At 42.5% G+C, this 27,730-nt stretch overlaps 1 protein-coding gene across 1 annotated transcript in view; it reads right to left on the bottom strand.

Annotated features, from left to right (window-relative positions):
• The window catches only part of RELN (reelin), a 640,798-nt gene that overhangs the window by 528,531 nt on the left and 84,537 nt on the right, over positions 1 to 27,730 (bottom strand). The window lies entirely within an intron of this gene.

Below are 27,730 nucleotides of genomic sequence, written 5' to 3'. Positions count from 1 at the left end.
AATACTTGCAAATATTTATACAAATGTTGCACTATAAAACATATATGAGATTAGATTAAGATAAGGAGAAAAAAATATTTTTCTTTTAGAATTGTAGTGCAATTCGATAGAGAGTAACGTAAATCTTCATAACAGCATTGATGGAATTAGGGACGGGATGTACAAACACTAAAATGTCAAACGTCCTGAAAACTGATATTTTTAGAGGTTTGACAGCATTCCCAATATGTATCAAGCTGCGTAAAGTAAAACTTTCCAGAGCCTGCATCCGAAAGGCACCGACATCTATAGATGGCGTTACCTAATAGACGCCTATGAGCTTCTTCACACATAATTCTCAGAGAGTGATCCAATAGGATCTCTCCCAGTGTCCCCCGAGGCGTGCACATGTGCTGATCGACAGCTGCGCAATCCCGGGTTACAAACCTAGAAATTCTCACACCGCAAAGGACTTCTTATCTGAAGAGCTGTCCTTTGCGGTTTTAAATGGAAAATTACATGTATATGGTGTTAATAAATAAAGATATGCATGTGGTAAGTGGCAGGATGTATCGCATGCAGCGCAGCAAAGTGAATAGTATTATTTTTCAGCCTTGTCTTTTTGCTAGGGGCCTATTCATCATGATAAATCTATCAGTAGTGATAATTATGGATCAAACTTACTGCCCCAGAGGAGGGGGCAGCAAAGTCAGCAAGTATGCTCTGGGCGTGATACTGAGTTAGATGAGAATTGAGCGCATGTGCTCCTGCTTTGTATATATGCAATAGAGTGTATATTCCTATCTGTATGTTTGGTTTGCTACTAGTCATAATCACCTATAGTGCACATCAGCCTACACTAAGATAGGCCAGGACACAGACATATTTATGCTTATGACAAACTATGTGTCCCGAAGTTCCACCAACATGCCCTCACTGAAGTTTATCTATGAGATTGCCTGTACACCTCTTCAGCCATAAGTGGAGATGTGCTTAAAGTGCAATACGACTCTGCATTACGTGTACTTGCGTACGCTTGGTTCATTTCCATTTTTCTATAGGAGTACGCCAGTAGAAAAACCAGGGCTACTGTCTAAAAGTTGCTAACCAGTCCCTGTCAGTCCCTGTGCTCATGGGTACTTGATTGTCCCCAGTACATAATGCAGATTGGACAAGTATAAAACAAGAGGGTGCAATTAACAAAGATATAGATGTATTATTATCATTTATTTATATAGCACCCTAAGTGTTCCACAGCGCCTTTCAAAGTACATAAACAAATAGGTGGCCAGTGACTTATAGTACAATACAATACAATACATTATAATGCAGGACAAGGACATGGATAATATACATTGCTACATTAGCGACCATACAGCCACATAAGTAGCAGAGCATAAACAACCAAGTGTTAGGTCCCCTAGTGGGGAGTAAGAAATAGATGAAAGTGTAGTAGGGGGAAGTACAAGAGGGGGCCCTGCTTGTTAGAGCTTACATTCTAAAAGGGAGAGGCAGACAAACAGGTGTGACACAGATGGGGTCAGGGCCGGCTCTAGGGGTGTTCAACCTGAGCGGTCGAACAGGGGCGCCACCCATAGAGAACGCACCCTTCCCCAGCATCCTGACTTCAGCTGTTCCACCCGTTGGCCGAAGTGGCCCGCGGGTGGTCAAAATGGGGGGGGGTTGGGGACCCCCAACGCCGCAGCTGTGCGGTGGTGCCGGGACCCCGGAGTCTGAATGGATGCTCTGCACATCCATTCAGTGCCGTGAGAGGGCTGGGGGAAGCCCAGCTAGTGAGGCTCCCCCCAGCCTGATGTTATTTGGAGACGTGCCATGCAGGCATGCCCCTTACATAACGTCACATAAGGAGGCATGGCCTATGGTAATTAGGCCACACCCCCAATATCAGTCGCATGTGGCCGGCACAGGGCGCTATTAGCCCTGGAGCCGGCCCTGGTTTGGGTAGACAGGAAGGAAGGAACATGTATGAGACATACAGCAGAACAGAACAGAGTAATCATAAACTATCCAAAGTCTGGAGAATAACAGGCACAAAAATAAAAAAAATTAGCTGGTTCAATCAGGAACATGGCCGGAACAAGAGCAATAACAGACAAGTTTGAACACTATGAGACATATTTATCAAATGTTTCCATAAAAGATACGATTAGCATTCATCTCTGCATGTTGCAGCGATAGGAAATGCTTTTCCATGGCTATATATCAAGAATTGAACACAGGGATATGGGCTCTTCTAAGAGTCTATGCCGGCAAATGCTAAAACGTAAAGTGATCACTAATGTGATCACTTTACTTCCGGGATAAGACCCGGCTGAGCCACTATGTGTGACCCTCAAGCGGGATGCGCATATATGAGCAGTCATTACCGAAGAAAGATCTGAAGAATCCCTCTCCGAAAAAAAATGCAGAAATGTATCCAATGGGCTACAATGGGTAATGCCATCAAAAGATGGCATTAGTTAACAGGCCCAAGTTTGGTAAATAGAGCATTTTCACAGTCCCTAAATAAGCCTATGGGGAGTGCATCTGTGAGTGCAAATAGGGGAACCCCCTTGTTATTGGTCCTGCACCCCATTATGCAACAATTCTCCTGAATCAGCCATTTTCTGAGGATTGACCACATTGTTGGGCTTATTAATGGGCCCCTCTAACCAGTAACCTGTGAGTCAAACAGATCAGTATCTAAAGCACCTGTGACCAATTACAGCTCATCAATCATTACCACAGCGAGAGACTTATGATGATTAAGTCTGAGTTATAGTTACAGTACTGAGACTATTGTTTCTTCTTTCATTATGGCTGACACTGGTGAAAATACTATCTCTACTGGAAACACAATTTGTGTTTGCTCTGTGCAGTGAGGGAGAAAATATAAAATGTGTGGACAGATTTAGAACTGCGAGGGAAGCGCATCATAGCTCAACTCTAGACAGATCTATATGCATAAATAAAAATATGGTACAGGTTGAGTCTCCCATATCCAAATATTCCGAAATATGGAATATTCCGAAATACAGTATTTTTTCAGTGTAACAGAGATAGTGACTCCTTTGTTTTCTGATGTTACAATGTACACAAACTTTGTTTAATGCACAATATAAAAAATATTGTATACAATTATCTTCAGACTGTGTGTATAAAGTGTATATAAAACATAAATGAATTTTGTGTATGTATGCCAACTTTGATGCACAAACTTGTTAAAAATATTGTATAAAATGACCTGCAGGCTGTGTGTATAATGTGTATATGAAACATAAATGCATTCTGTGTTTAGACGTGGGTCCCATTCCCAAGATATCTCATAATGGTATGTACATTAAGTATTCCAAAATACGGAAAAATCTGATATCCAAAATACTTCTGGTACCAACGCATTTTGGATATGGGAGACTAAACCTGTGCTTCTTATTAGATTAGCTCACAACAAACCTGTAGTATAATATTGTATGGCAAATGGATTGTACGTAAGATGTTATATATATTGCACTCATTTTATATGTAAGCCTTAAATGTCAAAAATCCTTAAATATCAATATACTTGATAACAATAAGTATCAATATTCACTTCTCCCCTCATATTTTCAATCTTATACTTCCATCACAGAAACACGCAATCATGCACAACCGCATGCAGGGTCGGATTAAGGAGGGGGCGACAGGGGTGGTCGTCCCTGGGCCCCCACACCGGACGGGCCTCCATACAGGGTCAGTGTAACCCTGCCGATTGAGGCTCACTGCCGCGCTCCGGTGTTACTGTATGTAGCAGCACAGTTAGTGCTGCTGCATACAGCGCAGAGCGGCTCCCGTGTCCTCTCATCAGTGTCACGTGTCACATTACGTCCGTGACGCTGATGAGAGGACTAGGAAGCAGCTCTGCTGGGAGGTCCTGCCCGCAAGCTGTCACTGAGGTAAGGTAGCGGCGCCGTCGGAGCAATAGGCTCCGTGTGGTTTGGGGGTGGGAGATTCAGGGTGGCTAGGGGTAGGGAAAAAGGGGGGCTCCTTGTGGCTTGAAGGGGGCCCCCACAATGTAGTTGCCCTGGGGCCCCCACAAGCCTTAATCCGGCCCTGACCGCATTGCAGTCCTTAGGGTTCCGGATTGTCCCAAAATATAATGCCTCTGTCCTTGTAGTTGTTCAGAAGTAATGTCAGGTAGGAAGGTAAGATCTGCTTCATCTGTCCTACTGGGACACTCCAGAACCCTAAGGGCTGCCATGCGGTTGTGCATGATTGCCTGTATCTGTGACTGGAGTATAAGATTGAAGATACAAAAGGAGAGGTTTATACTGATATTTAAAACTTATTTCATATATTATTATTCCTATTTATACAGGGTTAGTGCAATATATATATATATATATATATATATATATATATCATCCTACGTACAATTACTTTGCCATACAATATTATATTATACATGTTTTTTTCTTACATGTATGAATAAGAATATGTCAGTGTAAGCAACCCCCTTTTTTCATACTTTGGTGGTTACGCTTTTTTATTGGGACAGCACCCATAATTTTCACCGAGGTCTTTATTGTATTTGTGCCTTGCATGGAGTAACACATTGTTTTTGTCACACGGAAATATCTGTATTTGTATACATATTGATTTATACTAAGTTTTGTTTTTATCTTTTTTTCATTCCCCATATATGATGATATAATGTTGATATAATATTTATTACTTTGCTGTGAGTACTTCAAATAAAAAGTACCATATATTTTTATTTATGCGTATTAGCTTGATGTGTTGGGTTAGGTGACACGTCATTGGTACATTCTCTGCTTGCTAAAATTTGCTAGATGCAGCCGCAAACTGGAGCTATGCTCAAATTAGAATCAGGCCTGTAATCCCTAAAAAACATTAATCTAAAGTAGAATATACAGGTTATCATCTGTTTATTATAAATACAGACTGTACAAAATCTAAATATATATTATAACAACTAAACCCATTTCCTAGTATCCCAAACAAAATATCTTATATAGAGTAGTAAGTAATATAAATAACTGCACTCCTCAGTTTAGTTCAATTAAAACGCCTAATTTAGAGAAGGGCTTTACATTACCCTTAACCTTAGTAATAATTTAGTACATAACCATGACCTCGGACCTCCTCTTGCTACAACATACACCCACATGCCACTCACTACTCCCACTTGCCACAGAAATGCACCTACTAACCTTACAATGTCCCATGTGCCATTATGTACTCCAAAACTGCCTCCCCCACCCTTCCCTTTCTTCCACTCACTGTCACTAGTGACCAACTACTAAAGGTGCGTACACACTACACGATATGCTCCCTGAGCGATATCGTGTAGTGTGTCCCCGGCAGGCTGTGCTCAATGTCGTTCATGACATTGAGCACAGCCGCTGAACGATATCATTAACAAAATCGTTCAGCGCCGGGCTCTCTCCCCCATTCCCCGACATGCAGCAACCTGATGAGGTCGTCAGATTGTGCTGCATGTTCAGGCGATGGACAGTGTCGGATACGACCAGCGGGAGTGCGCATCGCTGGTCGTTTCCGACATAAAAGTGCACGATTTGTGCACGATTACTGAGCGATTGCACGATTACGATGTCGTAATCGTGCAGTCGCTCAGTAATATCGCCCAGTGTGTACCCACCATTACTGGTTATATGATCATTTAAACATGTATTTAAACTGGAATGAAAGAATGAAATAGTATTTATGAATCAACACAGAATGATGATGATGATGATTAGTACAAATGCACATGCTGCACACACAGATGCACCCACATTTCAAGATCTGTATATGTATATGAGTGAATATACACATTTTATTGTCATGAATGCCTCTGCCCAAATCTGCATCAAGCCCATGATGTGTTAGGTAGAATGCAGAATTCAGTTAGGAATAACAGTGGATACAACTTGGGGTAGGCAGAAATAATAATAATAATAATAATAATAATAATAATAATAATAATAATAATAATAATAATAATAATAATTGTATTTCTATAGCATTTTTCTCCAATACAGTAGGACTCAAGGCACTTTATAGATACCATGAACATAATACAGAGGTTTAGATTTTCAGAAAATACAGAAACCATGAACATAATAGCAAGGTTTATATCTGCATCAAATACAGAAACCATGAATATAGTACAAAGGTGATTCAGCCATTTTGGTTCATCAATTTCAAGCATTATTCAGAAAGATACAAATGGGAGAGATACCCTGTGGTGAAGTTAGAATCGGAGGCATAAAGAGACCGTGATCGTTTGAAGTTGGAGTTAGACAGAATGACGATCGCTATCAGTGAGCTCTGGGGAACAACTATGCTGTCATGTTATTGTGAGTAAGCAACTAGGAACTGTAAAGAAAATAATAAAAGTATTCATTTTAAAAGATAGAAAGGTCATGTATTAGCCATATGTGTGGCCACATTTATGTACATTATTGTATATTTCTATATACGACTATGAACATGTTTATGTTTTTCCTATTTTGTTTTTAGATATTTTGATATATTATGCTCAATATTTGTAAATTGATGTGATGCTTAAATAATAAAGTGATTAAAAAAAAAAAAGAAAAGACAGGTCTGGCACCCATGCCTTTGTTAGCTGTAATTGTACTGTACTACCATGCATGTTTCAGTTCCACACACTTTCAAATAAACTGGTACATATGGCTTTTCCATAAACTGTCTCCACAAAAAACTATGATATATTAGTGCTTACTTTGCACTAGACCAGTGGTTCCCAAACTGTGTGCCGTGGCACCCTGGGGTGCCTCGGGACACTTGCAGGGGTGCCTCAGCCTGGTGATCCAGCACCAAATCAAATTCATTATGGTCAATGTAACGTAAATATGTGGACGAACAGAAGCACAAACCTGTCCACCACCACATAACTGATCCTAAGGATGACAGGTCAGCACAATTTAGTTAATCATTTTTTTTCTGAATTTCTCATTAACAAAATTTTGGCTTAGGGGTGCCTTGAAAACAATTCTGATACTCTAGGGCGCCGTAATTCAAAAAAGTTTGGGAACTACTGCACTAGACCTTTACTCATACTCCGTTCATTGTCAGGGAGACTCCATGAAATAGTAGCAATCTCCCTCTGTTCCTGAAGAGCAGGGGCATAACTATGGGAGACAATGGAGGTGCCTGCCGCCGGGCTCCAGCTCTGAAGGGGCACCTCCTCCGTTGTCCACAACATATTCACCCCACTTAGCCTGTAACTACGAGGGTTGTTCAAAAAGTAATACCTAAATGCTCACAACTCAAATTTTATTAGATACAGATTTGAAAATTTGCAGTAAAATATTTGAAAATTTGAACTAAAATACTTTGAAGTCTTAGTAACAGAATGACTCTACTCAAAAAATTCACCATCTGCCCTCAAGCTTTTTCTCCACCTCTCAACCCAAGCTGTGAATGCACTTTGGAAAAATTCCAGTGGTTGGTGTTTGACCCAGGAACGTATGGCGTTTTTAACAACCTCTATGTATTCAATATGTTGACCCCGTAGGCAGTATTTGAGAGGGAAAAACAGATGAAAGTCAGAATAGACCAAATCAGGACTGTATGGTGAATGTGGCATTATTGCCCACCCCATTTTGACAATGGCCGTAGATGTTGCCATCGAAGTGTGGGGTCTGGTATTGTTGTGGTGTAAGATGACATTTGTTGACCTTTTTTTGTGGATGGCTTCTTTCAACTTCTTAAGTGTAATAATGTATCGATCACTGTTGATTGATTGGTTTGGTTTCAAGTAATCGATGAGAATAACACCTCGGCAATCCCAGAAGAATGTATCCATGACTTTGTTTACGGATCGCTGTGATTTAAACTTTTTTGGCCTAGGTGAACTTGGGTGTTTCCATTGCTTTGATTGGGCCTTTGTTTCTGGTTCATAAAGGAATACCCAGGTCTCATCTCCTGTCATGACATTTTCCAAAAATGTCTCAGGGTTGGCTTCAAAGTTGGTCAAAAGATCATTGCACACTTCCACCCTCTGGGCCTTATGATCCCTGGTTAATTGCTTTGGAACCCATTTAGCACACACTTTACGATATCCCAAATCATTGATTAGTGTTTCTACAGTGCCATGGCCACATTCAAGTTCATCACTGATATCTCTGATGGTCACACAATGGTCTTTCTGAATCATGGCATCGACTTTGTGTCGGTTCTCTGCTGTCACTGCAGTTGATGATCTGCCACCACGAGGTATGTTGCACACGGACGATTCTCCCGAATGAAAACTCTTCATCCACCTTCTGGCATTGCTACAGTCATTTGTATGCTCACCATACACTTTTTTCAGTCTTCTGTGGATTTCTGTAGCACTGCAGCCTTCTTTTTCCAGAAATACAATGACGGCTCTTTGTTTCATCTTGGATTCCATGGTATTTCTTGAACTACCTAAACAAAAATACATATATAGCTAGCAGACATATTAAACTACAAACTGACAAAGTTTCAAATAAATGTTGCTTATTATTTCAGAGTTATGAGAATTTAGGCATTACTTTTTGGACAACCCTTGTATGTACCCGGAGTGTACCGTCACTGCCGTCCAATACATAGCACCACTTCCCAGCACCTGAGAAGCCACCATACACTAGTGGAGAGCTCCATGTCAGACCATCAGCTGCTGCCTTTGTCTGTCTATAGCCTGGCTGCATGTGAATTGCTACATTACAGTGTCAGTGGCTATGATCGGGGGGGGGGGGGGGGGGGGCACCAAATTATAACTTGCCTCCGGGCGTCTGGGATGAAGTTATGCCACTGCTGAAGAGGCTAGTAATCTCCCTGATTGCCCCTTACCCCCATTATGTAGCTGTTATATAAAAAAAACAGAGATATGTACATTCAAATGGGTTCATTGTATATTTTCCCTGCATTGATTATAAGGCACAATAATCCCTATGGTTACATATATTTTCTGAACAGTATCAGTGGGTTTTCATCAACAAGAAGATCTTACTAACTGCTTTGGGGCTCATTTACATTTAGATATAAGTCAGTTTATGACACGCCTCTCAGATGTAGCAGTACACGCCCACTTTACAGCGCACTCATATGTGCTGCTTTCACAATCTCCCTGAAATGCTTTTACAAAAGTAGGCAAGTATGACGTTATTGCCTATTTAAAACCTTGTAGTAACTCATAGTATTTGTTTCATGTGTAAATACATATGCAGGGGCACTTCTATGTATAATTACCCACTGTTTCCTGGCAGAAGAGGGCTGAGCTAGGCCTGAGTGGCAGCTATGAAGAAACTAATGTGTATGAACCCTCACCACCTCACAAACGGATGGAGACCACAGTAATAAGCTGCTAGAAAATTATAGTATTTGTAATGGTCAGAAACTAGAAATGTTTCAAATAAAATATAGTTCACAATTGTAGTTTCTTTATGACCATAATGCTTTAAAAACAGTTACTTTCTTGAATATAAGGTTTTCATAGATTTCTATTGACGGATTTCAAGGCATGGCATATGCTTGGCAAATGCATGGATCCTAGCATTAGCTGAACTGAGTCTTGCATTAGCCTAATCAGTCTCAGATTCAGCCCCATTGTGTGTAAATGAAGGGTCAGTAATAATGTACAGAGCATAAATAGTTATTATTGAACATAATCATTGTGGATTTATACCTGTCTTAGAAAGAAGAATCACCAGAGAGATTATAAAGGAAGAGAGGAACAGAAAGGAAGAGATAATTAAAAGGCCAAAGATAAACCAGTGGTTCCCAAACAGGGTGCTGTGGCACCCTGTGGTGCGGCAGGGTACTTGCAGGGGTGTCACAGGTTGGTGGTCCAGTACCAAATAAAATAATTTTTAGTCAATGTGATGGGTGCCGGTGGCAGGCAAATAATAAATTATAAGGACTGGGTACAGGCCTGGGTACTGAGGGGGGTTTCCTGGTGTGGCGACCGCACAAGGCACGCATATTGCCACACAGGGGGCAGGGAGTGGCACCAGCAGCTGTAAAGGGGGACAATATTCCCCTTAGCAGTTGACCCGGGCACCCACCAGGCCCCTCCTACAAGCCTGGGCCAGGGAATATTGTACCCACTCAACCGCCCCCCTCCCAGCACCCCTTTATGTGGACAAAGAGAAGCATAATCCTGTCCACCACCACATAACTGAAGATTGGCAGGTAAACACAATTTGCTTAATGTATACATTTTTGCTGAGTTTCTCAATAGTAAACTTTTGTTCCAGGTGTGCCGGGGAAACAATGCTGACACTAAAGCTGGGCATCCACTATACAATTATCTGTCAGATATCTGTCCAATCTGGCTGGTTGGAATGAAAACCTGGTAATGTATGGGAGCAAATGACAGTCGATCATATGGTTTTAAACACTGAAAAAAGGACAAAAAATTGTTCGAATTGGTTAAATTTGTGTGTTTTATCCAATTTGTCTGAACAACCATTTTTGGCTATTTTCCAGTGTTTGTGAACAAATGGACCACTGTCATTTGCTCCCATACATTACCAGGTTTTCATTCCAACCAGCCAGATTGGACAGATATCTGACAGATAATTGTATAGTGAATGGCCAGCTTTAGACGCCGTGATTCAAAAATGTTTCGGAACCACTGAGATAAACACTGGGGGTTTATTATTGAGCCTAAAACCATGTAGAAACTGCTCTGTCCCCACAGTTTAAGCAATTTTAAGTATCACTGCTATTTACTAAAGGCTGAATGCAGGGCATATCAGAGAGATCTCCTGAAATCATCTAATGAATGCAGGATACAACATTTTTCTTAATGGGGGATTGCCATTTTGGCCAGTTTCATAGAAAGGTGTTATTTATTAGACACTCACTTCCACTAGGGACAAACTATTTACATTAAATCTACATTTATTAATAGCTTTAAAATTGTTTCATAGAGGTTTGGACATGTTTTGTTGCAAAATATATTTTAAAATAATAGTGATACAGTAAATGAAATATTTTTTATTTGTGAGATACTAAAATTAACCTAGTTCATTAGATGAGGATACACTACCTGTGCTAGTAAAATTACCATTTGATTTTAAATTCTTTTATTATTTTTTTCACAAGTATTTTAGGTCAACCTTTCTAATCCTTAAATTACAGCTGAAATTAATTATTATTAACTTTATTTTTATAGTCTCTGTTACTTTCCATTCATAAACCTTCTAGTTCACTTTGAGTTTCATGTGTAATTTCACATTTGCAACATCATAATAATTGTTAGATGTTATGTTGCATAATTTGAGCCAATCCTGCTATTGCTTTCAAGGGTATTCTTTCCAAAAATGTCTGGCTGTAAGTATGACTTTTCCTTTACATGTACTGTATGTTTCATTTAAAATACTCTGATCTGCTTAACAATTAGTCATACAGGGTTTCGTATAATTGTTTGACATTCACAATTACCACATTCATTATGTCGACGGGATTGTAATGTCAACATTGACCATGTCAACATTCGTGTTATTTTGTAATTTTTTGGTTTTAGAATGTCGACATATTGTTATTCCGGTCATTCTTTCCCTAACGGTAACATTAATGGTAGCCCTAACACTAACAGCAAATGCTAGCCCTATCCGTAACCCTGACACTAACCCTATGTTACTGGCCGCTCTGGAGGACCGTGGCGGATCCGGGACTTACCCGTATGGGCGCTCTGGTGGTGGTGCAGGCTGTTGGCAGTTACCGTCGTGTGAGGGCAGGTCCCTAAGAAGCAGCGATGGGTTTCTGGCATGTTGGAGCTGCTGTGGCTGGGAGTCTGTGCAAGCACTGCCGGGTGCTGGGCGTCGCCATCTTGGATTTGGTCACATGTCAGGAAGGAGCCAATCCAGTCTGAATGATTCACATGGGCTCTGACAGCCAATTCAGCTCCAGCCTTGGATACTTAAGGGCTTCCTGGGAGTTATCAGGTTGCCAGTGCAACGTCTTACACCACTAGTCTGTTAGCTAGTTCTCAGCACCAGTACCAGGTTCCCATACCACAGTGTCTCCGGAGCCGTGATCTGCATACCCGGTGGGCTTTAGTTCCCTCTTCCCTGTGATCTCCATCTTCCGCATCATCCAGCAAAGGCATAGACATTCATGAACAAGTACCCCCTGCGTCCAACCTTGTTCCAATATCAGGAAACTGCTCACCCAGTCCGGGTCCACTTCCCACTTCAGATTTGATACACTAAGCCTTATGGAAATGTCACTATTATGACAATGTAACATTCCATCAATGTTGACATTTTGCGGTTGACATTGTGAATGTCGACATCATGATTGAAGACATGGGGGAGATGTATCAAGCAGTTTAAAGAGTGGAGAAATGGACCAGTGGAGAAGTTGCCCATAGCAACTAAACAGTTTCTACCTATAATTTTATACAATGCACTTGATAAATGCTATCGCCATGCTGATTGGTTGCTATGGGCAATTTCTCCAATGGTTGCCTTTTCCTCTCTTTACACTGCTTGATACATCACCTCCATGGTGACTGCATACCGTCATTCATGATTAATCCACATTTCGTATGTAAAAAAGACAAATGGATAGCTAACATTTGAGGATTTATGTTAATGTTGTCTGAACACAAGTTATTAAACCTCAGTCACTGTTTAGCTAACTCACTCAATACATTTGTTTTCCTTAAATTTCAGGCACCTTAATCAATATACATATTTACCTTATATTATAGGCACATTTAAATGAAATTGGTAGAACTACTGCCAGGGGCGTTTTAAGAGAGGAGGGAGTCCGTGTGCACTCCTCATGCGGGGCCCCCTCCTCTCTCCCTGGTGGCTGGCAGCCACCGGAGCATTAGCCGACTCCGGGCACTAGAGTGTGCCCGGAGTCTACTGCGCATGCGAAGAACGCCGGAAAAATGGCCGCGGCGGCCATTTTTCCGGTGTTCTGAGCAGCAGTGACACCCGATGCGGGACTTCGGACAGGTAAGTTTAAAAAAAATATGGATGCAGTGTGTGTGGTGCGGGGCCCTCCTGGACCTGGGGGCCGTTTGCCCCGCACACACTGCACCCATTATAGATATACGCCACTGACTACTGCTTTATGCTTAAATTCAGTTTATATAGTATATTTAACACTCCTTCCACTGTGTTACTACTTGAGCGGTTGATGTTATTATATATTTGATTTTATACTATGTTCTCATCTGTATGGTTAGCAGTGCCTCCCCCTGAATTTGGATTGTAAACTTAAGGCGCTCGCACACTGGATGATTTTGGGCACGATTTGCACGAAAACGATGCATCGGAACGATACAACGTTTAAAAACATGCAAATCGTGCAGCTTCCAGGAACGACAACAATCCAATGCGTGGTCCCGCGGGTCGTTTGTCGTATCTTCAGATCTTACCTACTGCAGGTAAGATCTGGCAATCTCCTTAACGATGCACTGGAAATCATTAAGGATGCACAATAGGTTGTTAGTCACATTGCCCAAAGATATGTCTGTCCAGGAGTGCCGGTGAGTTGCCCGGGGAGTTCAAGGGAAATCGTTGATGACATTGCATCTTTTGCGAGTGGTCCAGTGTGTGGGCACCTTTAGGGTTGTGCTTTGGGTTGCGAGCACCTGAGGGTCACTCAGGAAACCTCCTGCTCCAAAGCCAGAAAGCAAATTACATACATTATAAGTTTTGGTTTGTTATTAAAAAACATCTTTAGATATTGTATTTCTTATTACAAACAATTAATGGTGGCTAGTATTAGAAATGAATAAAGTAATATAGATATTACGTATTATACCACTTATTTCAGATAAATAATAACAAAAGCAACCTGAAGAGTAACAATAAATGGAAAATGCAAAATATACTGTAGATTAATTTTTTGGCAAGACCTGTAAATTTTGCAAATCACACCCACATATTAATCCTATAAATCCATTACATCAACACAAATATAAACAAAAATAATAATTTGTTCGGCCACTGTCGACGGTGCACTAGACATAACTTTATATTTAGTTGGATAATGAAAGCACTGTGTAATAGTAATTCATAAGGAGTCGAATTAGCACTCTTACTGAATATTTGCAAGAGAACTGAGGCTCTAAGTGCCCAGTTATAATGCAGTATGCAAATTATTCCAATCACAGTGTTATCCGGTTGTGATAGTTGAAAACCAGATACAGGGGGAGATGTACCAAAGGAGAGGTTCCCAAACGCGGCCCTCAAGGCACCGCAACAGTTCAGGTTTTAGAGATATCCATGGCTGAGCACAGGTGACTTAATTAGTACCAAAGTCAATTTGATTTAACACCTGTGCTCAGCCATTATTATTATTATTATTATTATTATTATTAACAGTTTCTTATATAGCGCAGCATATTCCGTTGCGCTTTACAATTGTAAACATTAATAGAACAAAACTGGGTAATAACAGACAGATATATATGTAGGAATGCCCTGCTCACAAGCTTACAGCCATGGATATCTGTAAAACCTGAACTGTTGGGGAGCCTTGAGGACGCATTTGGGAACCTCTGTATCAAAGCTTGGAGAGCGATAAAGTAACAACCAATCAACTCCTGTCATTTTGCAAACACAGCTTGTAATATGGTTGGTAATATATCTCTCTCCAATATATCTCTCTCTTATGCTGGGTATACACTGCCCGATAAAATGCCTGTCAGACAGGCAGAAATTTTATCTGGCAGCCTGATACCCTGCAGATATCACAGGCATACACTGACATATCTCACAGTGTATTGGCCCCGATATCTGCGCTCCTCCCCAGGGGAGGAAACATATCCCCGTTCCTTTCTTGTCAAAGAACAGGGGAAATGTCTGTTGGTCGGCTGCAGCTGGGCATACACTGCCCGATACGGCTGACTTTCATTCTAAATATATGTGATCAAACTGACATGATGATCCGGCATGCCTGGCCAATCAATATTTTCAGATTGGTCATTCGCATACACTGTGCAATTATCTGGTTGATCCAATATCCGGCGGATTGGCCAGATAATTGTATAGTGTATACCCAGCATTAGGTTTGATACATCTACCCCACAGTGTTGAATAATGATCAAATTTGGAGTAGAAGTATCTCTTTGGTCTGTTTAAACAGCTATTTAATTTATAAGCTGCACTTAATTGAACTGTCCTCTTTATAATAAGATTTACTCACACGACCACTTGTAATGCTATGTTCTTACCACTATCCCTGGTAAGTTGTAATATGATTAATGTTTCCATACTCTGTCCCATTGTCCATCTTCCAGTGATATAATTTATAGGATCGGTACCACTGACAACCCAGACACAGACACACACCTCCTGCCATTCTGCTCTTCAACTGACAACTGTCACTAACTGTCACTAACTGTCAGTTGGCTCTCACTACCAGCTGATTTGGCTCATGCCTACTCCTTGTTTCTGTCTCTCCATACTGCTTCTTGGCTATATCCCCTTTAGTAGTCCTGTGTTGTCTGTACAGCTGCAGTGCTGTGAGAGGGCTACACATACAGTATGTAGTCAGAGAGCTTGCTTATGCTGGGTACACACTAGACGGGGCAGTTCACCAGGGCCAGCGGCGCACACCGAGTGACATCATCACTCAAACAGTTCAGTGACCCATCACCATAGTAACCAGACGCTAACACAGAGAATCGCTATGTAAACACTGCGCTGTATCTCTGGTCAAGCTAATTAAGCTGTACATAGTGAGCACAGTGGGCTGCTGACAGGTAAGAGGGAGGGGGTGGACGGCATTGGACAAGGGCCCCTGCCGGGCCCCTCTAGCAAGCCCAGGCCTGGGTAATTAGTACCCGCCCCCCCTCTCGGCGACCCTGTGTATATATATATATATATATATATATAGTAGAAGTAGAAAGCCGCACACACTGCAACAATATCCATATGCTCCCAGTGTCAACCAGAACATTTCAAGTTGCCACAATTATAGTCCACAGAAGGGAGCACTCACCAGGCTTGCATTCCATAGAAAAAAAGGTTCTTCTAATTTCTTATATCATAGTACAGGTCGAAGTTTCGGTCCCAGATAGGACCTTTATCAAGACCACCTAGAGCCAAGAGCAGAGAATCCTGGCAGGACATTCCCACTTTTAGGGCACTGTCCCGCCATCCCACCTGCTGGCTGCAGTGTCCTGCGGGGTGAAGGTTGGTAATTGGATGCCTTGTGCATGCGTGTGGCACACAAACACTACTGTAGGTAGAGTGCCTGGGGGCAGCCTAGCAGCTCGAGGAAGTGCTTGGACAATGCCCCCGAACATTACAAAAACAGGGGATGATGCACGGCCACGCCCCGTAACAAAGGCCACGCACGTCACACAATGTCTGGCTCACCTCTGCCTTAATGTTAGCAGAAATTGTGTATTTTAAGGAGATCTGAATCCATCTTAAGATACACAGGCCTCTGCATGGGCAGCATATGCACCTAGCTTATTACTAGTTATCATCACCAGTGTGCACTGGCACCTGTCCTACACTAGGTGCAACAGAAATACCCCCTACAGGGCGTATAGACATTTACCGACTGGATTACATAGGCCGCATTTATGTGAGCACACCGTTACTGTCACATCCCTGTTCCAGCTATCTGGCCATAAGTGTAAGTACATTTGGAATGCGTTGAACTCTAAGTACATGCTGAGTTGAACTGCACAAAATACAGTATGTTACATAAACTGGCGGTCCTTAAACCCTGCATCAGCACTATGTGGGTAAGTAACAGTATGTGACTCAACTAAACTTATTTACAATAAAACAATTTGGCCACAAAAATATGCTTTTATGTGGGTTTGTTGCAGGATTTTTTTTTTGCTTTATTCCAAAAGCAAGCATTGGCGAATCCTGCATTTGCTACTGGAGAGTATGTATGTAGTGGGTCCCTATGGAGCAGTACAGGCGAAGTAAAATGCGTGACATACTTTCAATATACTGAACTGAAATAAGCAACGCCCAAAAGACTGCACTGCAATACTAACTCAAGCATGAATGCCAATGGTTACACACACAAGAATGGCTTTTATTGTAACATGCATTTGCACTTGCGTTAATCATGCAAGTTAGTTGCAACAATCCCTGCCCAAGGGCAATCAATAGCTCTAATGCAAATTTTTGTAAAGTGCTTAAATTTCAATAAAAAAAAGTCCTTTAAAAATAAATTTTTTCATAGTCGAAGAAGTCAAAGTAAATTAAACTGTGGGTTAAGTGTAGTACGATGCTTTGGAAGATGTATCAATGTGTACCTCTCCTGAGGTACCTGGAACCTGGCAATATTCTGTAAATGTCTAGAAGGCTCGATATTAAATAAATGTTTACTGTAATAAATATAGGATTTCTGGATGGTATAAATATGCTTACTTCTATAAGAAAAAGAAACCTTGCATTTACGCCCTTTGCCTTTCTCTGTAGCATACATTTACATACATATTTACACATACATATGTATTTTTATCATATGTTGACCAGCTTCTTCTTATTAATACCTTATTTCACTAAATTCAAAATTGCATGCCTACAGTGAGTGTTCCCATTTTCTTCCATATACACCCACAAAATCGCCATAAAAAATGATTTTGTGCTGCTAAATCCAGATAAACCACAGATGAATAAAGAGAGATTTTCTAGAAAGCAGTAAATCATTCCCATTGTCGGAGGACACAATCACGCATTGTAGTTTATCAGTTTCTTGCTGGTTGCTAAGCCTCATGGACAGCCAGATCACAGGTAAAGCCACTTCTAGGTCAAACCCCCTGTCTTTGATGTTCACAGCCTAGTGCACACGCTCAGACACATCCTGTCATACCAGACAATTTGGTGTACCTAGAGATTTAATTCCATGAACACTGGATTTCTTATCAGCAGGCAATGATTACAGTGCAATGCCTCTGGTAAATGATCCCCACCTCTATACTTTCCATCTTCTTCAATGCATATACATATTTATAAAGGAGAACATTTGTACAGAGTAAATTCATATTGTTTCCATATTAATAAAACATATAACCAGCAATAACTATGAGTTGTGATCTGTTTTAAACTAGGGTGACAGGTGCATAACTGAATATGCTGATCATGTGGGAGAAGTTCTAAAATAACAAAAATGCAGCAATAATTTTAATCACTCCAAAATAACATACAGGGGCTGCACCACTGTTATTATAGGAACGAAAAGGTGATTTCACCTCTTTTTACTAAATAGTGACAAATGAGGCAGCACAGACGGTGTAATGGTTAGTGTTACTGCCTCACAGCACTGAGGTCGTGGGTTCGATTCCCACCACGGCCATACCTGTGCGGAGTTTGTATATTCTCCCTGTGCTTGCATGGGTTTCCTCCGGGTACTCCGGTTTCCTCCCACACTCCAAAAATATACTGGTAGGTTAATTGGCTCCCAACACAAAATTAACCCTAGTGTGTATGTGTGTGCGCATGTGATAGGGAGTATAGGCCCTCATTCAGAGCCGCTCGTTAGCGGCAGTATGCTCGTTCCGAGCGATGTTTGCACATCTGCGCATGCGTACGGTTTTTAGTACGCATGCGCGAACCAGTCAGTGCGGCCAAAAATCGTTTGTACGCTATATAGCGAGTGCCTGCTATTTTGAGTGACAGAATGAGGCGTATGTGGGTGGTAACAGGGGAAGGTGCTTGAAAATGGGGAGTGGAGATCCGAACGCAGGCGTGCTTAAAGGTCAAAACGGGCGTATTATGGGTGTGCATAATTAATACAGCAGCGTCATTGACCACGTCACTGGGTTATTTTATAGCCAGAACTGCTCGCAAATTTGTGGTAGCAAACACCAACCACAAGAATAGCGAGCAGTTCATACGCTGGTCGATGTACTCGATTAATCTAATAAATAGCGGACATGACGTATGGTGCGAGCGGCTAGGGGGCGTTTTTAACAAATAAACGAGCGTATGTTTTGCTCGCTCGTTCAGACTTAGAGGTGTGAACAGACTGCAATTTGCGAAACGGTTCATTTGAATAGCCACCCCTTGTTTTTGAACGAACGACCGCAAATAGCGAACGGCTCTGAATGAGGGCCATAGAGTGTAAGCTCCACTGGGGCAGGGACTGATGTGAATGGTAAGATATTCTCTGTAAAGCGCTGTGGAATATGTGTGCGCTATATAAATAACTGGTAATAATAATAATAATGAGGAGAAAAGCCTTTATTTTGTTTTCTAAATAGACTCCTTAAATTGAATCTCATTTAATCTATCCACAAATACATTACACACACACACACATATATATATATATATATATATATATATATATACACATACATTTTCTGATTACATATCTTGTCTAACTTGCAGCTAGTAAAAGCCACAATGCTCATAAATATGGAGGTGGCAATGAGACAAGCATGCCAGAGCAATGTAAATCACACCCGCTTGTGCCTCATTTGTCAATGGCTCTGACACCAGCTACAGTTCTTACTTGACATAATGGAGGAATTGGAAGCAGAGGTACTGGAAGATTAAAATCCTTAACTAAGATTTACAGAGTAATTTTTATAACACTGCTAGCAGTCCCTTTAATGGAAGATATCATTCCTCTTTTTTGCATTAAGAAGAAAGATATACGATTTTAACATTGGATTACTCTAAATGATTGCAATTCTTTCATAATTATCTAAATGAAAATGCTTCTAACGTGATTCCAACTCTATCCCGTTTCTTGTTTTAATATAGATAGATAGATAGATAGATAGATAGATAGATAGATAGATAGATAGATAATGCAAAGGGGTGCATAAGAGCGAATTACGTATTTATACAATTATTGTTTAATAGGGATTAAGGACACGTACATCCAATAACATATTTTCAAGGTTATCAAGCATCTTCTTATCCAAGCCTCTGTCTGCAGTGCTGTGACCTACTGTAGCTACTTATGATATAATTTCTCAAACTCTACCACAAGTACACAAACAAAAGACCACTATAGTTATAAATCAGTAAACCTAGCATTTCATGCAATATTGATCTCAACATTTCTCATAGTGTTTCCTCCATGATAGTTCAGAGCTGCCATATCTTTTACATAGATATATTCCCCTCCAATTTGCTGATCATCACTCCAGGGGCACATTACCACCATCCCCTTAATCCGGCTCCTATTTGTGGTATCATTTTGCTTATACATGCATGACTGGAATTGTGTGTGAAGATAGTACCATTGCTGGAGTGAACAGTGCAGTTCACAAAAATATGGCAGATTTCTTACATGTCTTATTAAAATGCCTATTTATTTTAGTGGGCAAAACATATCCTCTGGTGAAAACAAGGCTGCTACATATTTTATAAACCCTCTCTGTTCTTGAAAGCAATAGCTGGTTGTCCCTGAGGTTTTCTGTTGAAGGTTACCCATAGAAAGCCTATTTATCATGGACAGTAACAGTGCAAGAACAGCCATTGTCTTGTTATTGCTAACGCCATCGCCAGGGATCAGTTCCATAAAGAATGCCTTATTACTCAAATAAAGCATTTTAGATTGTATTTAATTATATTAAAATATATATTTTCCCCTATTTTTTATATTTATTTTTAAAGAATCGAACTGGATGACCATTGCTAAGGCTTCCAGTACCACTGCTGTTGTTCAAACAGGCAAAGCTACCAGCAAGTATCACCAGCGAGCTGAGCATCAATCAGCTGGCCTGGCCAAATTTTCTTTATAAATTGGAGCAAAATTAGGTTTTCTATCGCTATGACAGAAAATCTAGGTTCTAACTTATAATCATACTTACCTCTCAACATTAAGAATCCCGGAATCAGAACACTGGGGTGTAGCTGCATCATGCCCATGCTTAGCACTTCTGCAGTACTGGGCTGCCAGCCTTCAAAACCTCCACGGTAATGCCTCTTACCCTCCCACAAATGAAGAATAATTGGTGTTGTCTGAGTAAAATTAAAGACATACATTTTGTTTTGCAAAGATTTAAGTTGGATTTTAACCCAGGTTAAACCTGCCTGAATGGTGTGACATTCCATTTTCAGTGAGAGGTGTGTGTAGTGGATGTTATAATGGTAAGACGGCACTCTAATGTGGCATAATCTGACTTGCTCACTGTACTGTGGTATAATATGAACTGGAGGGCACTAAAATGCTGCATAATAAGAACTGTGGCACTGTAATGTGGCACAATAATAAGTGCATACCTGCCGACTTTCTGGCTGCTCCTTCCGGGAGGGAGCAGCCAGATCGGCAGGACAGGGGGGGCGTGGCCGGTACAAGGGGGAGTTGCCAGGTGGGTGACATCACTTGAATGTGTGGTGGGGGCGGGGTCACGTGATCACGTCAGTTTGGCCCCGCCCCCGCTATGCAATGCCGATAAAATAGGCATTGTGTAGCAGGGGGTGGGGCCAAAATTACACGAATCGTGTCTCCGGCCCCCTCCGCTGCGGGGGTTGCCAGGGTCATTGCGGGGGGGAAAGGAGGGTTGGGCGGCAGCCGGGAGAATTGCCTGCCTTCCCGGGAGGTCGGGAGCGGCACCCGATTTTCGGGAGGCTCCCGACCAAATCGGGAGGGTAGGCAAGTATGAATAAGTGGTGGCAATATAGTGTGGCATGGCATAATATGAACTGGGGACACCGTATGTCACTCGTAATGTGATTTGTGGGTACTGTGTTACATAATGTGTACTGGCAGCCTTACAATATGACATAATGTGAACTAGGGCCCTCATTCAGAGCCGTACGCTCTGAGCAGAGCGCACGCTCTGAATGAGGGCCGCCCTCCATAATTATGGAGCGTCCTCCTGGACGCTCGTATAGCTGTGGGTCACCACCCACAGCCTGTACGAGCGTGCAGGTTGATGGCTGCGATGGTCTTGACCATCGTGACCATCGCCACTGCGAGCCGGAGCCTGCGGTTGAGTTTTTCAACCGCAAGGCCCGGACTGATTTTGGCTCTATCCCCTTGGGAACGCTCCCGTCAGGGAGGCACGCCCCCGGAGTGATTTTGGCTCTATCCCCTTGGGAACGCACCCGTCAGGGAGGCACGCCCCCGGCACGCCCACCAAAGGGGGCGTGCTGTCAATCAACATCGACAGCACGCCCCCTTTGATCAGACACAACGAGCGAAGGAAAGTCCTTCGCTCGTCGCGTCTGGCGCATGCGCATGACGGAGCTCCCGCCGTCGTGCGCATGCGCAGTGCACAACATCGACCCACTTGCGAGCGGACAGCCGCTTGCGAGTGGGTCTGAATCAGGCCCTAGGACACTACTATGTTTCATAAAATAAAGTAGGGCACTACTATAGGAACTAACATTAACTAGAGCACTATTATGGTTAACAAAATGAACTAGGGCACTATTATGGGGCATAACATTAACAAATGATGTGGAGATGTGTCTCTCTGAAAGCAATGTGGCCCTTCAGAATGTTGCTATGGGGCCCACAAAGTCCTGGCTATGCCCCTGGTCCAGGTTTAGAGGATGCAATTCTGCAGTCTGACTGTAGGCATAACATACAGCAAGAAATTGTGGTTTTTTGTGTGTATTATTTGAGTTACACATATCTTAAGATAGTAGAACATAGATGCGGCTGGAGTAAAGACAAGGCTTGCATAACTATTTTTAACAGATATTTATAGATCATCTACATATTGCTCTGCACTTTACAGAGAATATCTAATTATATACATTAGTTCTTGCACTAACAGAGCTAACAGTTTGGAATTCATACCACATGGGCATATACACACAATGGTCAATTAAGTCAGAAGCCATGCACATAGCGGGAACACATACAAACTCCCAGGTTAAAATCAAAACCTTGGCTAAAGCACTTTCTGAAATCAATTTAAGAGATAACATGTTTTAGAATTGTATATTTAGTTAATGAATTGGGGGTAACAGAATAGACCCCATTTTAGGCTGTGTAGAAGTTTATTATATTATTAACTAGCAACCCGCCCCGGCTTTGCACGGGAGCAATTTCATCTCACCACAGCCCCCTGCATCTCATAACAACCTACTCCATGTCACCACAGTCCCCTGCATCTCACCACAGCACCCTGCATCTCACCACAGCCTCATGCTTCTTACTCCTGGTCCCTGCATCTAACAACAGCCTCCTGCTTCTCATTCCTGCCCCTACTTCTACCACAGCCCCTTGCATCTCACTCCTGCCACTAGTTCTTACAATAACCCCCTAAATCTTACCACAGTCCTCTGCATCTCACTACAACCCCCTGCTTCTCACACCTGCCCCCTGCAACTCACCAGTGTCACCACAACCCCCCTGCTGCTTCCCAGCCATAGGCTGGGGCCTGGCCACTGGGATGTGCTGGGAAGGGCAGGAGGATCATGGATGAGAGATTTTTATTGCAGCTACCACAAGCATTATTAGCAGCACGTCCCCGGGGCTGGTGCACCTGTGCATATTTCTGCAGCCTCCATGCGCACACCTCCATGCCAAACATGGTGATAACAATGTCCTCTTCGCACAACGTACCCTGTATTTCCTGGAGTTCCTGTTGAGCTTCCTTGCAATCAAGGGCGTGTGGCTGAGCGGGATCATCACACTAGAAAGGGAGTCCTACACAGTGGAGTGGTGGCTGTAGTCCGTCTGTAGGTTCAGCATAGGGATGGACATTGGAATCCCATGGGAATGCCTACCGTTTGGGGGCGGCCCCACTGACATCACTAGTGATGTCAGTGGAGAGCTTCCGGCTCAGACAGAGCCAAAAGCTCTCCGGGGCTTATGACAAGGGAGACCATACCCTAGGGTCTCATCGTAAGCCCCGATCACCTTAACACCCATCACCTTAGGCGGTCGTAAGGCTGTGGGTGTTAACCCACAGCCTTACCACCGCAAAGGAGGACATCTTGAAAATTCAAGACATCCTCCCCTCATTCAGACCGACCGCACGCTCTGTGCGACCGGCTCTGAATGAGGTCCAGTGTCCTGGCAGAGAAAAATAATCCCCTTTCTGACTGCTCAACTCCTCCCTCCCCACAGCCCTTCTCTGCCCGCCTCTGGGGCATCTTCCCCTGCACCTAGTTCCAAGCATTGTGTGGCTAATTAGTGTGAGCTGGCCCCTCCTCTGGGACCAGCCCTGCGACCGTCTCACCTCCCACTTCACACATTCTTTCCCTCTTCCCTCAGCTTCTAGCCCTTTGGGCCTGATTCAGACCCGTTCACTAGGATGCATTCGCACACAGCCATCAACAGCCAGAGTATGCAAATCCCGCAATCGCTAGCAAGACATTAGCACGCCCACTATGTCTTGCCATGCGATAGCGGTATGTATTTGTATTTAGACGCCCACCAGCCTGACACAAGATGCCCACTTTCCCTTAGTAACATACGTCATCTCCAGGAAGTGTATTAAACAATCGGTAACATCGAGTAACGTCGGACCCATACGCAGCTCTTGTGGCTGACCATACCCTACCGCAAGCACTGCGAGTGCTGTAGTGTGTAATTCAGCCATGTGACGTATATGCTGATGCTGCGTCTTAATTATACACACCCCTGAAACGGCATTCAGATGCATAGACATGCCTGCGTTCGCACTACCACCCCCGGTTCCATCGACCACCCCCTGTCACCACCCATAAACGGCACGTCCTGTCACTCATTCTAGTGGGGCATCTGTGTACAGGGTGTGAGCGCTTTGCGATCGCATGGACTGGATCGCACACGCGCACTGCGTCTTATACGCATGCGCTGAGTGCAAACATTGGCAGACTACGTGTGAACACAGCCTAGCGAACGGGTCTGAATCAGGCACTTTGTCCTCTCTCCCCCCTTGGACCCAAAAGCCCTCCCCCTTGTGCACCCTCTGAATTTGCAGCACCAACCGACACTCTCCCCTGTGGACCTCACAAAACCCCTTGCAGCCCCCCTTGCTCCTCCCTCACACATACCTGAACCATAGGGCCCGCTTTTTTTCCTGAGGGGGGAATATGTGTTTTATATTTTCTTTTGGGGGACAATATGTGTGTTTTTTTTCCAATGGGGTACAATATGTGTTTTTTTAATTATTTTTATAATTAATAATAATCATATTAAGCACTAATAATAATAATTATAATAATAAATATAAATGTATTAATTATGTATGCATATATATATATATATATATGTATATATACACATATACTTACACACACATACATATATGGTTTTATATAGATATGTAGGAGTGACAAAATGAAATTATACCTTGACCCCCTCCCCACCAACCTAAAAACATTCTGGTGCCCCTGTCTATATATATATATGTATATGTGTAAACCAGAAAAGCGCTACATGCTCCTAGTAGTGCCGTGCCATGATTCAATAAAGAAGTCAATACTTAATCATTGTCACACACCAGCTCCTGGGACCCTGTAGGGTCTAGTGCTTATACATGTTGCCATCCAGTCTCCTTTCATCATCACTTCAGTGGCCTCTGTCTTCTGCTGTGGGCATGGTGTCCTACCCGACGGTTCCTGAGCCAGTCCATGGGCGTCACCATGTTTGAGCGACATAATTTTGACATCTCAGCAGTACAAGAGGTCTCAGTACTTTGACTCCTGGTTGTTATGTGCTTAATAATGAATCCTGTTATCTTATTGTGCTATACTGTTATCCTACTGGGTAATTCTGATGAACCTGCACTGTGCATTCCTGATATCCTGTTGGACAATCCCGCAAATCTGTGCAATCCTGCTGTCTTGCTGAGCAAACCTGCCAACTGCACTGCACAATCCTGCTGTCCTGTCCTGTGCAATCCCGATATCTCATGGAGCTATCCAATTGTACCTTTATTGTGCTATCCTGATACCTTGTTCTGTACTACCTGGATTCCTGCTAACCTGGTTGGTGCAAACCTGTACCGTTGTTCTGTTATCTTGCTTTCTTCTCCGAGGACCCTGCATTCATGCACCTTGGATATCTGAAAACTCTTGCTACCTGTATCTGTACAGTATTATGCCACTTCTCCTATCATTTGTGATAGTTAGCTCCTGATTAGCTATCTAGCTTCACTAACGTTCCGATCACCACAGCTAGTCCAAGGGCCCCTGACCCGAATCCCAATCCTGCTAGTGCCATGACAATCAGTCCATCAGTTCAAATTGCGTCTGATAGGCTGGACTTTAGGAAAACAATACTAATTGGCTGATTGCATTTTGACCTTTTGAGGTCAATTATATTAATTATTTCTCACTCCAGATCCTCTAGCCAGAATTAGTATTGCTCTATTATGTTTTTATACTATTTCCACGCATGCTACCATGCCTAAGCAGTCAGTGGTGGTATTTACAAAAGCAGTATTTAACACAATTTTGACTTTACATTATTATCTTGGCACCCACTGCTCCAGCAATGCCAGGATGAGCTCAAGTGTTTATACTGCACAGGGCTGTTTGTATGTGGGGTGGTAGTGAAGGATTCACATGCTGACTGGTTTGGGTCTGGTTTCCAATTAGGGGGTCTATTTAGCAATATGACCCTACTAACAGCAGTAAATCCTGGCTCATATATTTGTTGAAGTCGTATCCCTTAAAATATAGCCTATGAAATTCTTAAATATAATTTTCTCTATTTATATAACTGAGTTTTAGTAATACAAAGTTGCACTGGGTCTCTTTCATAAAGAAGTTGGCTTTTCCAACATCGTGACTGCTAAAAGAAATTAATGAATTGAGCTCTGCCTGTCAGCTCGTAGAGTGTAGCCAGCAGCCAGCCACAGAGGGAGCAGGAAAAGAGAACTCTTCTAAGCTGCTTCTCTCTGGCATTATGTTTCTTATACCCCTTTTACACCACAGCAAAAACCTGGGTTATTGCTGGGTCTACCCTGGGTCGCAGCTCAGTGTAAAAGGGTCCCTGCAAAATAACCCAGGTCAAGTGACCCGGCAATCCAACCCAAGTAGCTACCAGGGTTGGACCCAGAGTGGACCTGGGTAATGGTGCATGTAAATGCGCAACCAGGTTATCCTACCTGGATCATGCCTAAAATGAGCTGATTGGTGGCTGTGGATCAGTCACCTCCCACTTTTTATGACCTCACAAGTTTAGCAGGGCAGACCCAGGTTCAGTGTGAACAGGGCTGACCTGAGAATAACCCAGATCGATGGTGCTGTGTAAACAGTGTCTGACCTGGGTTGGAACCATGTCTGACATTCCAGGTCAGACCTGAGTTTTTGGTGGAAAAGAGGTATAACAAAGGTATATATTTATCAAGCAATTCTGAAAACTGCTGTTTCCACATGAATAAAGCCAGAATTAAGTGTTGCTGGAGTGTAAAATGATAGAAATAATGAGATATCGGTGATACCTCTCATCAGCCATTCTCATAGTTTTCTGGATTTTCCATACGTGGGGATAGCCTGATAATTCCAATGGGGCTGGAGCTGTTTCCAATTCTAATTGCAATATTTTCGCATTGCACATGAGAAGCTAAATAGTTGCACATGCAGAGATGTAAGACTGGGGTCTGGACCGCATATGTGATCACTCTACTTCTTACTGGTTGCCGAGAGTCTGTGTGCTGGTGTCTAATAATGGTACATTTTCCGAAATAAGAATCCTTGTCGCTTACAACGAGACTGCATCTCCAGGGGTCATGCTACACTTGTGTGTTCACACCTCTATTGTACCCTGCTGACATGTCCCCCCAACTCCAGGAATACTTTAGCATGTCTTTATGTACAGCAATTAACATTTTTACAGGTCTTATTGTCTAACTAGACATAATATTGCAAAATAAATAAAAATAACTACACTATCTGCATGC

This window comes from Taudactylus pleione, unplaced genomic scaffold, assembly GCF_031769625.1.
Source record: "Taudactylus pleione unplaced genomic scaffold, aTauple2 ptg000251l, whole genome shotgun sequence".
In the NCBI taxonomy this organism is placed as follows: domain Eukaryota; kingdom Metazoa; phylum Chordata; class Amphibia; order Anura; family Myobatrachidae; genus Taudactylus; species Taudactylus pleione.
The sequence above is the reverse complement of the archived record's forward strand: the minus strand, read 5'-3'. Positions and strand labels throughout refer to the sequence as shown.